This window comes from Dermacentor variabilis, chromosome 9, assembly GCF_050947875.1.
Source record: "Dermacentor variabilis isolate Ectoservices chromosome 9, ASM5094787v1, whole genome shotgun sequence".
NCBI classification, from domain to species: Eukaryota; Metazoa; Arthropoda; class Arachnida; order Ixodida; family Ixodidae; genus Dermacentor; species Dermacentor variabilis.
In genome coordinates this window covers 137973096-137988817 of record NC_134576.1, presented here as the reverse complement: position 1 = coordinate 137988817, position 15722 = coordinate 137973096, and the positions used below count along the sequence as shown (strand labels likewise).

Here is a 15722-nt window from a genome sequence, read left to right as displayed (position 1 = left end):
TGAGAACCAGGAAAGGGTACCTTCTCATGCGCCTAAAAGAATATGAGGAATACAAAGTAGTGCATGTTAAGCATTGGGCGATTCCTACTGCCGCGGAGACTGCGACAGCCTCGACGCCGAAGTTTCTCAAGAGAGCTTAGCTAACGCTCGGCAGGAAGGAAAGCACTATCAGAAGGTCCGATCCCGCACAGGGCTAATTAGCTTCGGGGATGTGACGAAAATCGACGTATACTGAGCACTGTGTGGCCTAGGCCCGCCAATGGCCCCTCGGGCGTTCCTCTGTCCCCTCGTCACGCACAGGAAGAGGTCGAAGATCTCGCTCGGGGGTGCCGGCAAGAAAGTGCGACCGCGGACGTCCGCTTTCCACGGAAGCCCCTGCCATGCGTCTGCACGCAGGACTGTGCGTCTCCGGAGTCCCGCGAGGAAGGGTTCAAGAAAGGCGACTGAAGCCCCTTCGACAATGCAGCAGCAGACGAGGCAGCGCAACAGCCGCCGCCCTGCCGGTCCGACACGCAGAGGAGAATCTCCGCGGCTGCGGAACGAAGCAAAGAGAAAAAAGTCGTTGAACTTGTTTCACCCAAGGCGAAGGCGGGAGGAGATTGTGAGGGCGGCGGGGAAGGGTGCCCGGCCGTACGCCATGGCGTACGTACCCGCGTTGAAGACCCCGGCTGCGGCGGTGCCGGCGTCTCCGGCACACCGGCTTGACCAGACACGACGACTCTCCCGTTGCCTGCCGCGGCAGTAGAGAAGAAGTAACGGCGCATGCGCCGGCACGCACTGCCGATTGCAACCAGCAGGTAAGAGAACAGGGGGGGGAGACGTCATTCTTGTGGCCATAGCGGCACCTTCTTACAGCTTCCCTCTCTCTCTCGCACTCACCTGGCCGCCGACGACGTCGGTGGAAAGAGGCGCCGAGAGGCCGACCGGCAAACCAGCCGCCGCGCCACGCTGGACCTGGCGGCCGCTCCTTTCGACGCTGCCCCTGTACGTTCGTAACGCCGCGAGTACGTGTGTGTGCGCGTGTGTGCGTTCCCGGAGAGTTCCCGGCTCACCTCTGCCGGATTGTGTAGCCATCGCCGAGGACAGCTATACGAGTGGTGTGAAACTCGACGCCGTGCCATCGCTGCAGTTCCAGAATCACTCCTCGAGGAGCATCCATCTTTCAAGTTGTGCCGAGCGCTGGTGTTGTTGTCGTCGCGGTCGAAACGATGCCTTCTTCGCGAGGAATGCGGTGCTGCTCCCCGCCGACCGCTAGAAGGAGTGCTCGGCAGTGACTCGTCGTACGGCCCTTGCGACTCGGATTCCCGGTGCCCGCGGGTTGACGACGCGGCGGCGTGTAGTACGTCTGTCGCGTTTCTTTGTGCATTTCTGAAGAGGAACGGCGACGGCAGGTGAGATGGCGAGTCTCCTCTTTCGTGGGTGGTCCGGAAGGAAGTGCGGGGCGTGCGCCGTTTGCGCAGTGCTTGGTTTCCTTGCAAGTTAGTTCCGGAAGCCCCGCCGTGGCGTCTTCGCTTTCGTGCGTATAGTACATGTAATGACGTAACGAGGCTCGCCCAGAACGCGCTCTGTTTAGGTCCTGTTCTAGAATGCCGCGAAGCCGGTCGCAGCGGCACTAGTGCGCGTCTATTTACGCGGTTATAGATGCCGTCGGCCATTTTCGCCAGCCAAAGGTGGAGCGGCGCTGCGTATTATTAACGACCGAAAAACCAGATGAAACGGAAATACGGTGGTTTCTTGCAGATTAGAAGAACGTGGTAACACTGTGCACATATACGCACCAGGTTGGGTGGTAGACCAGGCTTTAAGAGGACGAAATCACTTGGAGATTAATCACGCAGCAACGTGTATGATGTATCGCTAAACACATTGTGCTTGAAATCGAAGACGCAGTGCTCTATGTAAAATGTGCGACAGTTTCCCTGCACAGAACTTCACCTGAGCCTCATTGCCGAATTACTAAGATTGGAACTTATAAATACATCTACTGTAGAAAAGCAATGTTGCTTCAATTTTCACAACATAGTTCTCTAATGAATGCAAGGTCATATAAGAAGGATTCCGGTTACTGTAGCAGTAAGCTAAGGTTGAAGGTGTTTGGTGACCTATTCTCCCTCCGCCTTTGTTTTTACTTTAACGGCTAAGTAGCTCCTTGATCTAGCGAACTCTTGACACTACACTTGCACAAGAGTTTGGTATATATGTAACGAATCACGCCTCCTATACCCTCGTATACAATGACTTCCGTCTCAGTACAGTGGAACCGCAATCACGTTTTGTCAAGGGAAGGCGGTCGTGCACGGTGCATTAAACAAATGTTTAAAGCTTTTTCTACCATTATCGTAGTGGGCACGATTCTATCATACCCTGGTAAACGTAATTTTATTGCACTCCTGTCGAAAGAAATTCCATATCTCGAGCAATTCAGGGGAGCGGCACAGTACTATAGGTTACACATAAGTCTATCCGGTCATTGAAGAATGTTTATTCTCGGAAATCTTAGCTTTTGGTTACTTTATTTATTTATGAATAAAGCCCCACTGAAAGCTAAAGCCAGCAAAAGACAGGATACGAAAGCAGCAGGCAGCGTTGGCAGCGTTTTAACCAAAGCAGCCCAGGCAATCTCGAACTTGCGCCTCCCCCGTAGAACTGGCAATGTGACTGCACCGCCGGGCATTCCTCTTCACTACAACGTATTTGTTTTGTCCTCACACAAAACTAAGCTTCACAAGCTATTGCTGTCATTTACTGAGCTCACATAACGTTTAGACTTTTATTTATTTATTTTTAGAGTCCCAAGTTGATCACACTTGCTTTAACAAAGGAAAAAGAGCCACGAGTGCAAGTGGGACGGTCCCTTGACGACGTGAAATGCAGCATGACGAGCATAACAATGCAGCCTGCGCCGCCGCCGCCTGCATCATCGCAGCGTCGCATAATAAAGTCAGTTTCAGCGGTTTTTATGGACCGACAAGGAGACCTGCGGAGATTTGCCCGCTTTCCGGTTGAGTGAATTATTCAAGAGGCGCTATAGGCGATGGGCGCAGCAGCTCCGACTGCCAACAAGATAACGTCATGCCGCCAACAGGACTTGCGCTCGGCAAGCCTTTAATTCGTGAGCAATTTTTTCCCCTAGCACTCCCTTAAAAGACCATCAATTTGAAGATAACGGCGCCCCAGATCGGTCCCGTATTCTGTGCGTGATTACGCGCAATGCAACAGTGTGACAATGTTTCGTCAATATAATAAAGGACTGCCTTTAATTGAATAAGCGGGCATAATTTTGAGGGCGAAAGCCCTTCGGCAGTAAGAGCAACCATCTGGTGGCCTTCTTTTTGTTTTTACCAAGGCTGCCTTCCTGACCGCACCCTCAACACAAACGGGAACACTAAAATCTAAGCAGCCATTTAGGTTAGCGAGGCCTGACTAGCGTAACCTATGCGCTTAGACCTTCAAACCTAAGCTGGCAAGGCTCACTAAAATTTTAGGCTAGCAGGGCAATACGCCAAGCATCCTCTACCACTTAGTCTGGGAATGCAACAAGAAGTCACAGACAAAGCCCATCCAAGCACCAGCAGAAAGCCAGTCGGAGGACTATAGCCGACACACTCAAGTCCTGACGACCAGCTAAGGGCCTCGGCTACCAGGGGTATTGCGGCCGCCCACCACCGGGCACCGATAGCTTGGTCTCCCAAATAAAGTTTATTTATTCGCTCAGTAGCAAGGCTTGTGGTAGTTTAACGATAGTCAGACATTGCTGGCTTAAATGACCGGGCCAGGTGGCTTGCACTATTCTATTGCTGCCGGCATGCGTGAGGTCAGCGAGGCAACCTCACAGGTCACGGCATTGATGTTGGGGACCCTGACAAAGTATTGCTGGATTTTGGGCAGGAAATGACGCCGCCTACTTTTGATGGCATGAAGAAGAGAAAGGCGCAAAACTACTACCCTTCAATAGAGAGGTATCAAAGCGCGGTTTATGCACAGTCTACATGAGATTTACACGCACGAGTGCATTTCGGTGTAGCAAGAATTAGTGAAATCCTTAGTGGCTGCAACGTTCTTCACACCCGCAAGGATGTTCCTTATTACGCTTCACGACCATGCATGTATGAGCATGCCACGTGTCAGTAAAGATAAAGAAAAAGGTGGAAGAATGCAGGCGTAACGTAATATAACTACACTGGTGCACACATCTAAAGCTTCCAGAGCTTAGCAAAATTGCGTCGCCACATGTATTGCCCTAATGTTAAGCCTGCGTCCGCCATTCAACAACACAGTTTCAAATTACTTATACTCATCAAGTGATGTACGCTGCACACGAAAGAATAACGCCGCCTTTCAACGCAATAACTCTCCAGCAGTGCTACGGAGCGCTGAAATAAGTCAGTTATATGGTAAATATGTTCTTATAAATCCGCAAGGTGAGTAAGTATAAAGTATACTGAGACGGAACACTGCGCAGCCAGCGAAAGTAGATTCATTCGTTGCTCTAACGCTGTGTATGAAAGCACGTTAGTTGGTTTCCTCTAAGCGTTGCTTATACCCAAGAAGAGTCCACCTGAATGCCCTGTTAAACTGAATCTCTCTTGTTTTCTTTTTTTTTATTATTGTGTGTGAGTGAATGCCCTTGTCAAGCAATGAGTATTCATTTTTACTGCTGTTATCGCTCTCGTTTTACCACGTAATTTCACATTTCAACTGCACCTACTCTATAGCTGTCTGGAAATTTTATGTCTGATTATAATTTGGGATGTTCCACCCTTCTGCTGGCGAATCTCTGCTGGCGCATATTGAATATGCGCCATGTTCAGTGGCCAACAACAACATGGGTGACTGGGCAAGAATCGGATGAGAGAGAGCGAGATACGTCTTCTTCGTCTTCAACGGCGATGCTTGCTTTGTTAGAAAGCCGTACTTTGTAGCTTCGTGCTGCTCTCGAGTGGATAACGATTTCCCTTTTTCCGTAAGTTATACACGTACGTGCACAAACTAACGAGAGTGGGCACAGTGACACTGCATCATCCTGTCCGAGCTTATATAAAGCCGTCATCCAAGCCGAAGGTTCGACTCCCAGCCGCATTCCGATACAGGCGCGTAGTGACGACTCTCGTGTTCCGCGCTTTGGGTGCGTGTTAAAGAATGTCACGTGGTCTCCGTTTATCCGGAGCCTGTTTCTCAAAGCATCACTGCTGCTTCAAGACGCTAAACCCGCTAATCTTTAAGTTTTCAGTTCGTGGCTTCATATCTGCCAAAGCACCGCCACACGTTGTTAACGCATGCCATTGCCACTGTGCTTTAATCGTTAGCTCACAAGATAGTTGGCGCAGTCCATACTTGTACCATTACCAGTACTCACGTACGGGGCAGAAACCTGGAGGCTTACGAAAAGATTTCTACTTAAATTGAGGACGACGCAACGAGCTATGGAAAGAAGAATGATAGGTGTAACGTTAAGGGATAAGAAAAGAGCAGATTGGGTGAGGGAACAAACGCGAGTTAATGATATCTTAGTTGAAATCAAGAAAAAGAAATGGGCATGGGCAGGACACGTAAAGAGGAGGGAAGATAACCGATGGTCATTAAGAGTTACGGAATGAATTCCAAGGGAAGGGAAGCGTAGCAGAGGGCGGCAGAAAGTTAGGTGGGCGGCTGAGATTAAGAAGTTTGCATGGCCACAATTAGTACATGACCGGGGTAGTTGGAGAAGTAGGGAAGAGGCCTTTGCCCTGCTATGGGCGTAACCAGGCTGCTGCTGCTGCTGCTGCTGCTGCTGCTGCTGCTGATGATGATGATGGTTATGATGATGATGATGATGATGCTGCTTGTGCGGCTAGTTCTGAGAGAAAAGCACGAATCTCTGCTGCGAAGCAAAGAGGGGCGTGCCTAAACGCGCATAGTGTTCCCTGCTCTTTTTTTTTCGTGAAACGGAGATAGGTTCGGTAACAGGTGCTTCTTTAAGGCTTTAATGCAGCGGCCGAATGTCTCGTACTACAGTAAGCGAGTGCAGTACGAGGCTAAGAGACAAGAGTGCCTCCAGTGCTCTTGGAATGTTCAGAACTCCCTCTGCTATTGCCATGCAACATTAATAGCAGTGCGCCACTACGCGGCTTCTTCGAAGACGTGAGTGGACCGGTTCGGCCGCCTCGGCTTTTGACGTCGAGTGCAGCCTGGCCGCTATTTTCTTGACGTGATCGCAGCTCAATGAGCATTTCCGTCTGACGAGACGAGCGGCTGGTCGCTTTGAACTAGTCTTCGTGTGCTCCCTACGATGAGATAGTGTGTTTGTCATTTGTTTCCTTCTTAACAATGTAGACAGGGGCGAAAATTGCATACGGAGGGACGTGTTGGTGATCCATACTCAATGAAAGAGTGCGAACAGAAGACGAGGACGGATCAGACGAGACAAAGCGCCGACTTCGAACAAGAGTTTATTGAAAAGAGGTGCGAATATATAAACAAGCTAAAACAGCTTGCGCATGCTCGGTTCTCGGCCATCTAGAGGCACACGTCGGATGCAAACAAACGAAAGCAAAGCGCAGAAATGAGTGTACAAAAATAAGAGCTTCGGTACTCGTGGTTCTCTCATGCCTCGTCATTGTCACATTGTTTCTTTTCCTGCATATTAAGAGGGGGGGGGGGGGTGTTGCTTTATGTGTGTTTTCATCTGATCTGTGCCTCAAGATGGCTGGTTACCGCGCATGCGCAAGCTACTTTAGCTCGCACACATATTTTCACCTCATTTCAATAAATCTTAATGGCAGTCAGAACATCGCATTCTTTCATCTAACCTCGTCCTCTGTTAGCGTTGTTCCATTCAGCGAAAATTGTGCAAAAGAAACGCACACACGGACGTGAGCAAACACCACAGTCAACTATAATTTACTTATAACATGACCCGCCGTGGTTGCTCAGTGTCTATGGTGTTGGGCTACTGAGCACGAGGTCGCGGGATCGAATCCCGGCCACGGCGGCCGCATTTCGATGGAGGCGAAAACACCCGTGTACTTAGATTTAGGTGCACGTTAATGAACCCCAGGTGGTCAAAATTCCCGGAGTCCTCCACTACGGCGTGCCTCATAATCAGAAAGTGGTTTTGGCACGTAAAACCCCAAAATTTAATTTATAGCATAAAAGCAAGGGAATTGATGTGTAGTAGTATAACATATTTGACAAGGGAAATCCTGCAACACGTATGGAAGCAGTCGTATAAATGACACATTCTTTATTATACTTCTTAATATAAAACGCTTTCGGTGTTTTATCTTGCAGCGGTGTCTGCTTACCTAGAATCCTACCGCCCCTGAATCACCTCTCACGCCCCAACTATTATTGTACGCCGCCAAGTGAGCGTTGTCTTCGTTATTTAAAATTTTGCGCATCCCCCATCCTCTGTAGTTCACGCACTGACTGGTCTGGCCCGCATGATAAATGCCACAAAACGAAGGAATCTTAACCGGATTCCCGAAAACGTTATTACGATAGGACTGTTCATACGAGAAGACGCCGGCGAATCGTGATGCTGGACATATTATTAACGAGAGTGTTCAGGCACTGGCAAGCAGCACCTATGAACGAAAAGCTTTCTAAATTCTGCCACCGAAGCACAAATCCCGTGGAAGAGTACGTCAGAATGGTGCCTTGGTGTTTTCTTCCCTTTGTTTTTATCACATCTCCACATTTTTCTGGCATTGTTTCAAATGCGACGGCATAGCTTTCTTTCAAGCTTGACGGGACAAGCAGAGAACACTCCAAGCACAATATGTCCGGCAACTAATTAACTTTCTCGCTGTAACCTAGTGTAAATAAGGCACGGCCTCACGCCTAAACATGTGTCATTGGATATACCGTGCTAGTCTTGCTCGTTCTAGGTTTTGGCCTCTGCATGAGGGTTTCAACGACATCCGCAAAGACAGGACAAGTGCAGCCAGCCGACAATAGTCTGCGCACCTGGGCCCGAATTAACCAAACCTGCTTAACCTAAAATTTTTAGTAGGATAAAATTTCAGCCAATCTGGATACAAGGCATATTATTGGCATAGGTGGCCGGCCAATGACAAGGAGCCCCTACGAAAGAAATGCTTTGTGAATTCGGCCCCAGATTTGGAAATCTAAAAGAAATTGTTAGATGTTGGCACTATTTCTGGATCGTACAATCCAGACGGCTAACGGCAATTGCCCTTTTCTTCGTCTCTGAACGCGTCGAATGAGATGGCAACAGGCCGAATCCACCGTGGCTCAGAAGCGCCAGCGCCCACGACTTTTGCTGATATTTCTCTTGCATTTTTGCTCGTGGTCCTCGTCGCTGAAGATGGCCTTCGGCCTGGCGCATGTTAGACGGCCGTGTGCTACGCGCTTTTCTGAATGCTGGAATCCAACTTGCCCTGAGCACAGCGAACGTTAGCACAACAACGATCACATGACGAGTACTACGCAAGTACGATCTATTTGTTCACAGCAAACACGTTCACAGTTCGCCAGCTCGACACGCCAGCCCGCGGCTCGCTCACCATTGTTTGCTGGTATAGTGAGCTCGCGTGGGATTTACTCTACTGTTTCTCACCGGGTCTAGACATTCATTTGGCAAAGCCGCTTCATCCAAACGTAAGCGTGAGACACAAATTTCCCCTTGTCAGTTACGATGTCTGACCCGCACAACTGAATGATCGAGCTTGTTCAATACGGTACCGGGAGACAGTGACACCGATGGTGTGCCGTCATTGCTGTGTCCCATTTCTTCACACCATTAGCGGATCACGCACGAGCCCCTTTCTTGAATCAGCAATAATAAAGAAAGAAAGGCTGCTGAGCAGCCATTGTCTTTCGTAGGTGCGAAGTTTCTTTCACGCAGGTCTTGCCGGAGTCTTGCACTCGGCAGCGCCCACCCCTCCTGGTTGACTATCACTTGGCGCGGCAGTGCACAGGAGTTAGCCTTTGTTTCCCGACCAAGACAGCAGCGATGTCATGAGGAAGGGTGTCGCGTGCGCGTCTGAGCGGTTTCCTTGAGACATGATGTGTGCGCCGCTCTGTCCTTAATGAGAGTTGCTTCGATTCTCCCAAGGCTCACTAAATCGCTTCCGTCTATGCCTACCTGGCGCGGCTTCTTTATTATTATTATTAGCGAGTCAGTTCAGGGTCCTGCAATTTGTCGAATCACGGGGGAGTAAAAGTTCAGAATAAAAGACTCTCGGATTGATTTCAGTTGGTGATTCCCTCTTTTTTTTTGCGTTCCACTGCTTATGAGATGACAGGAGCTCCGTACCTCTGAAACGATTAGGCCGTCATTACTGACGCTTGCCCTTCGCACTGGACTGTTTGTGCACAAACCCGCAGTAGTAGTCATCACGCTGGCTCCTTATAGCCTATAATCCTGCTCAGCGCACAGCGACGCGTAGTCTAAGGTCACTGTGGATAGTTTCCCCGTCTGCATATTCCACGATACCTCAAAGAGAGTCTTTATTATCTCAATCATGTTTCTCTATCATCTCACTTTCTCTCTCTCTCTCTCTCTGTTTCTAGGTGAGAAATAGAATTATGAGAGATAAACAAAAGAAACCTAAATCGTCAGAATTAAAGAAAGAACTCATCTAGCCCCCTCAAAAAAGCACATTAAGGAAATAATACACACGTTAGTTATATTTCGTAAGATTTCTAACAGTGTGAACAGCTCAGGTAAGACTTGCCGTGTGTTATGTAAGTACGCCGGGCATTACAACATTAACGCGGTGTGCCATTACGTTAGTAAACTTTAGAGTAGAGTTAGGTGACCTTCTCTATACTTATTGCGGCTCGCTAGAAACGGGTGGCTCGTTTCGCTGCAGAGCGAAGTTACAGTGAAATGAGAAGACTGAAACTGGAAACAATCGCCTGTTTCATTCTTATTCGCGCCTCTTCTATGCGTTTCACTAGTTACTGCACAGCTGTACACTATACCGGACATGCCTATACTTACGATTGTCTCATCAAATTATGCGTCGTTACAATATTCCAGCAGCCATAAAACGCGTGGCGGAAGTCTACTCATCGAAAACTTTAATGACCAGAACTTGTTCAGATGATATTGCATATGTAACGAAGTTATTTGTAGAACTTGTGGCATCCTCAGTGTAGGCTTAAATATATATTTTGTCCCCCTTTATGGGTAATTACGTAACGCGGTGCAGTCCCATCATGGTCTGGAGGAAGCTCGCTCATTTCCCTATCTTGGTCAACACTATTTGTGACTTTTGGTTTGACCACTGTACGAAGTATACTGGTTCTTTTACGTTAGTTTGCCCTTCGGCATAAAAAAATTTGCTACGCGTAGCAGCGAAGCCATGTCTCCCGCCTAAGGTTATAAATCTGGCAGCCGGTTGGCATGAAGACCTACACGGCGCAGTTGACGTCCACCGACGATTCCCATCCAGTGGCATATCCAAAGCAGGTACTGCCGGTTTGCCTCCTGCACAGGAAGTTCAAGAGCCCCTTGAGTAGGACTTCAATAGCAAAATTTGCTCTTGCAGTCGCTTCATTTTTTTTCTCTAAACTTTTTAATAAGCCTCTGTCTTTTGCTGTCAATCGTGACTGCAGAACTATGGTACGTATGCGTTACAGAAGCTCTAGAGATGCGTCGCTCGTCACGAATACCACCGTCGTAGTCATCATCATCATCACCGTCGTCGTCATCATCAGCCTACTTTATGTTCAATGCGCTATGAAAGCCTGTATCATCGATGTCGAACTAACTGTGTCCCGCGTCAACGGACTCTAGCTCTATGGTGGAGCTGTATCAGCATGCATCATGCTGCATCGTGATTGTCGCTTGGTATATCCGCCCTGTGAGGTCGATGAGCGTGCCCGATTTGTGTGCATGGCTAACTTTTATATATAGTCTATGCAAAAATCTTTCTCTTATAATGTCTGTTTACGCCAAGTTCTACGGTGAGCGAGGTGCAAGTCGGGGGCAAAGTTGAGTGCGATAGAGCACTCGCGACGGCACAAGTGCGTATTCCTGGATTCGCCAGCTTCGCAACGAGGAGAATGTAGCAAAGAAAGAGAACGAGTTGGATGCCTGGAACTGGAGTAAAGCCTTGGTGGCGGGTTTGTCTGTTCGCGCTCTTACGGCTCTCGTTTTCGCTCGCAGAAAAATAAAACGTTCCACACGTCAGTGTTCGTCAACTGCGTTTGGCGCGCTTTTTTCTTTATTTTTTTCTTCTTTAATGCGACTTTTGACCTCCGTAATAGAACTTCTGCTTTCTTGGACAATTAGGTATCTATATACTGTAGTAGAATCGACATTTGGGCAAGTTGGTGCGGTTTGAACATTTTGAAGGATCAACGTAAGACGACAAAAAACAGAAAGCAGGAAAGATACAGGAGAGCGCTAACACGTGTCTTTCCTGTTTTTTTTTTTGTTTTTTTTTTGTCGTCTTGCGCTGCCCCTTCAAGATGTTCAGACCTTTATATGCAGTTTACGAAATCCGTCCTGGTTATTTCTTTTCTTCGTCGTGATAGCCTTACTTTAACTTCGTCATTTACGCAGTGCTTCATAGCTTTCTCAGATTAATTCTGCTTTCTCTATACTGGCTGACCTCGCTTTAGTTCACTCTATTATACAACAATAACATGCTACAAGACACGAAAAATGAACGTTTCCTTTCCTGAACAATGAGATCTCCGTATACGCTTCACGAACACTGCCAAATCTTTTTTTAGCCATATCTGAAGCTCATAACTTGCACGCTGATTTATAACGCGCTTGCATGGAGACAGTCGCTTAACAGGCGACTGTCTCCAACACTGGCTAATCTGAGTTTAGTAGTAGGTTAGGCACTTCCTCCTTTGGCGTTTGTTTCTACCGTTCCGTATCCTCGGGAAAGAGGCTTTCTTGCTTGTTCGGCTTGTCGACACATAACCAGCAGTCTGGAGCACCACTACCACCACCATCACAGTTAACGTTAGACGTAGCACCTAGATTACTTTCTCTTCTTTTTTTTTTCATTCCACCTGCCACCTAATCGCCAAGCTATCGAAATGCAAGTGAACGCGATTTCCTACGGTTCCCACAAGTTGAGCTACATCTAAGCGTCGTCGCCTCGCGGCGAGGAAATGCAGGAACGCCAGCGGGAGGAAATCTCGCGCCGTGATGGTCTTCTTCCGCGCCCCAATTACGGCCGCGGGAAATTAGCATCTAGTTTTCCTCCTTAATACGCCCGTACGCCCTACTTCACACTGAGACGTCGTTCCGTCCAGTCCGCGGATCTGACTGCACGTTTTTACTCGACGAGTGGATCGCCAGGGTCCGTTCTGCCTCGCCCCGTCACGTGTTAAGCTCGTTTTGCTCTCCTCCTACGCATTGAACGTCACTTCCAGAGCAACGAGGTCGGCTGCTGGAAACTTCGCGTTTGAAGCCAAGGAGAAGGGGCCGCTGCTTTCCGCTGTCTGCGCTAATCTGCGCCCTTATTTTCATGCCGATCAGCACGCCTGGCAGAGCGCATCCCGCCTGTTTCATATTTACATTTTGCCATTAAGTTTTCGTTTGGCGGTACATGGTTCAGGAGGCACGCTGAGTGTGGCATTGACACTGTGGCTTTTGTGCCTCGCAGTTTATGAGACAACTGCTTTTCTTGTTTACTCTGTCGCTTGGTAGATCTCGCACGGTGCAATGCAAATGAACACACGCACGAAATGCTTTCGTGATTGCTTATTTTTTGTGTTGCGTCACACCGCTCGATGCCCCTTTGTCCAGTACACAGAACAGGCAAGAAGTTACAAGGTCCTGGTTGCACGGCCATCAGCCAATCACACAAACTGGGCAGATGAAGCACTGAAGAATAACAACGGAATACTTATCACGCGGCTAATTGAGGGAATCCTTAAGTGTCACTCAACATAAGCCTTAGCTGGCGCTGTTATAACGGGCTATCAAGGCTACAAGTGCGGCTTGTTGGTGACACTTCATGGCGAAGCGTGCTGCTTGTGGCGCTGAGATGCACAAACACGTAACTACACATAGTGGACGCAAACACGAGACAGACAAAACTTTGACTAGTTAGTGTGCTCGCCTCCTTCAGTACCACAATCAGCACGCTTTGCCGTGAACTCCTACGACGATCTCGAACCGTCCATGAGACCAAACAGTACTGTAACCAGACTGAAATGCCAGAAGCCTTCATCCGCTGAAGCCAAGCCTCGAGTCGGAAGGTCTCCGGCACGTTGCTACAAGACGCGCAGAATTTGTGCACCGTCCTCGATAATGTTAGGCCACCAAAGCTACATCGAAGTTAGACGCTTTCATGAGAGTGAATGCGATCATAGCACATGACTAAAATTTATCGCTCCAAACGCACGTGGTTTGCCATGCGCCCGCGTGCCTGCAGTTATGGGAACACACACCCATTGACATCGGCGCGTACAACAATACTTGGCTTCCGACAGGTGCGCAGAAAGAACGCAGCACCCTTCGGGTTCCGGGACTCGTTTCACCGCGGCCGCCAACAGACAGGCGACGCCCATCAATTATAGGCGTTAATCGCCGCGAAAGCGCATTGAGCTTCATGCGTAATGACTCGATTACTCAAAGCTGTCGCACGCAAGCGCCATGTTGGATGTCATTGTAAACTGTGCAAGCGGTAAGCAACCGTTTGCAAGCGTGCCATGCACTAAAGGAAGAGAAGGAGGAGGAAACACTCAGCCCCGATGAAGTAAGTGCCAGCCTCCGAGGCTTGTGTACATAAAGGCCACGTTGGGGCGGTTACGCGGGAAATAGTAGCCTGATTTATATTGACGGGGTCGCCCTACTACTACGTTACCACTCCAACCAGGCACTGAGGCTGCGAACGTACGTCAAAATATAATAAGCGCAGATGCAGTATAATTCCCTGGCTCAAGCGATGATAGTGCGAGATTTAATAGAAACTGAGAAGGTAGGCACGCGGTTGATTGCTGGTAAATATGGTCATCCTATCCAACTTCTTCGGTTCATGTCCTTGCCGCTAGCGCAAGAAAGAAATGAAGAGAAAATATCGATATGTTAGGCGCTATATACAGCGATAACAGAAGCTAAATGCACGTACTAACCGCGGCAGCAAGGAAATTGCACCATCGTGTGAGCGACATAACGCTGAACTAAAATTCACTAATAGCAGGCAGCCATGTAATATAACGTTGACAGCTGCCGTAGCGAGCAGAAACAAAACATTTCTTCACGCTGGTCACAGTTCAGCGATAACGAGCCAGTAAACAGTTTTCCAGTGGGCTTCGCTGCATCAAATGACGTTGACATATACCGCAGCAGCTTAAGCATGTGCCCTGAGGGACGCTTTATAGTGTAGAGTTTTACATGATGTTCCTAACGTGCGCAGAATTTTCATCACACGGGCTTTGGAGCATTCCTCCCTTATCAGCCATCTCGCCTTGGTATCGATGGATACGTGACCTCGCGTGCCACGACCACGAAGTCACACTGGAGTCACATATTTCGCATCAGTTCTTGAGCAAACAACTCCATTCGCTCTGAAACTGACTCACGTATCTGATCAATCGGAGAACTACAAATTTCACCATGTCGCTGATAACCCGTACCGCCACATAGGATGAATTTTCCCGCTTGCAGGGGCAGCAAGTGGCAAGAGTCACTGAGCAGTGCACAGTGGCCTTCAGGTGAAGACATATCTTGAGCATTGCTTAAACGTTCGTTCAGTTGCATAACTTGGGTTCCCACGAAGGGGCATATTGCAATGGAGCTGTTTAGAGCGCAGTCGTTGACTCTAGACTTCTGAGTCTGTGTTCCTTCGTAGAAGTCAAACTAAAAACTTGTTATGCCCAAGGACAATCTGGTAAACGCATTAGTAAGCTGCTCATGATACATCTGATAGAACACGCGTGCATTGAAATGAAAGGCGCTTGATTGATTGCCGTTCTGCGCTGCGCCAGGCGTGGCATACCGCTCGGAGGCCGTTCAGAAAGGAAAGGGGGCGAGTAAGAGCGATTCGCGACGCGGATTATTTTGACGCAGGCGGTTGCGCATGCCTGTTGAACTGGATCAGGCAGGACTTGCTCTGAGTTTATTCTACACTGGGAACGCAACGCAGACAGGACCCGGCACTGCTGTACAGTTTGACCGAAAGCCGTCCGTGTGACAAAGAGCCCAGCTGAATGGAAACGCCGCCTCGTGCAGAGGAAAGTGGAGAACAAGAAACCTGGCATCCGCGTATGCGTTCCTTGTTGACGACGAGAATGAAATCCAGGCCAGCGGCTTCTGCGCATAATTTTTGCCAGCGCCCGCGCGTTCACCTAAGTGGTTGATTGTACGGCGGGTACAGTGTGTCTAGTGCGCGGCAGTTCCTGTACACGTGGTGTGTGGGTTTGAGTGTGCCTGCGTGGTGCGTGCCTACATACAGGGTGGGCCAATAATAAACGGAATGCCTTATCGAATATATTAAACAGCGATTACCCCGGCATATGTCAGTAGGACAACAGAGATTGAATGAAGACAAGTGGGCGTACATTTCAAGCGATTTCAAGCTTTCTTTCACCCTTCCCCCGGGGATATGTTACACTGAGCATATATCTGAATTGACCCTTTTGGTCACTATAAGTATGTGCCACAAGGTTTATGAACATTCTTCGCCAATCCTACAGAATGGGTATACCATATATGCCATTGGGTAGCTGCCCGAATGGACAAGCAAAACAAGAGGCAAGGAGTGAAGAAGCCGACAACAGAAAATTGAAGAAGTCGGCTA

The 15722-nt window shown here is 48.7% G+C and overlaps 1 protein-coding gene across 1 annotated transcript in view; it reads left to right on the top strand.

Moving 5' to 3' along the window:
- The first annotated feature begins 690 nt into the window (after window positions 1-690).
- The window catches only part of LOC142557669 (uncharacterized), a 47010-nt gene continuing 31978 nt past the window's right edge, over window positions 691-15722 (top strand). Inside the window, exons 1-2 of the mRNA XM_075669682.1 lie at window positions 691-797; window positions 856-1391. The gene's annotated coding sequence lies outside the window, so the exon portion shown is untranslated. The remainder of the gene's footprint in view (window positions 798-855; window positions 1392-15722) is intronic.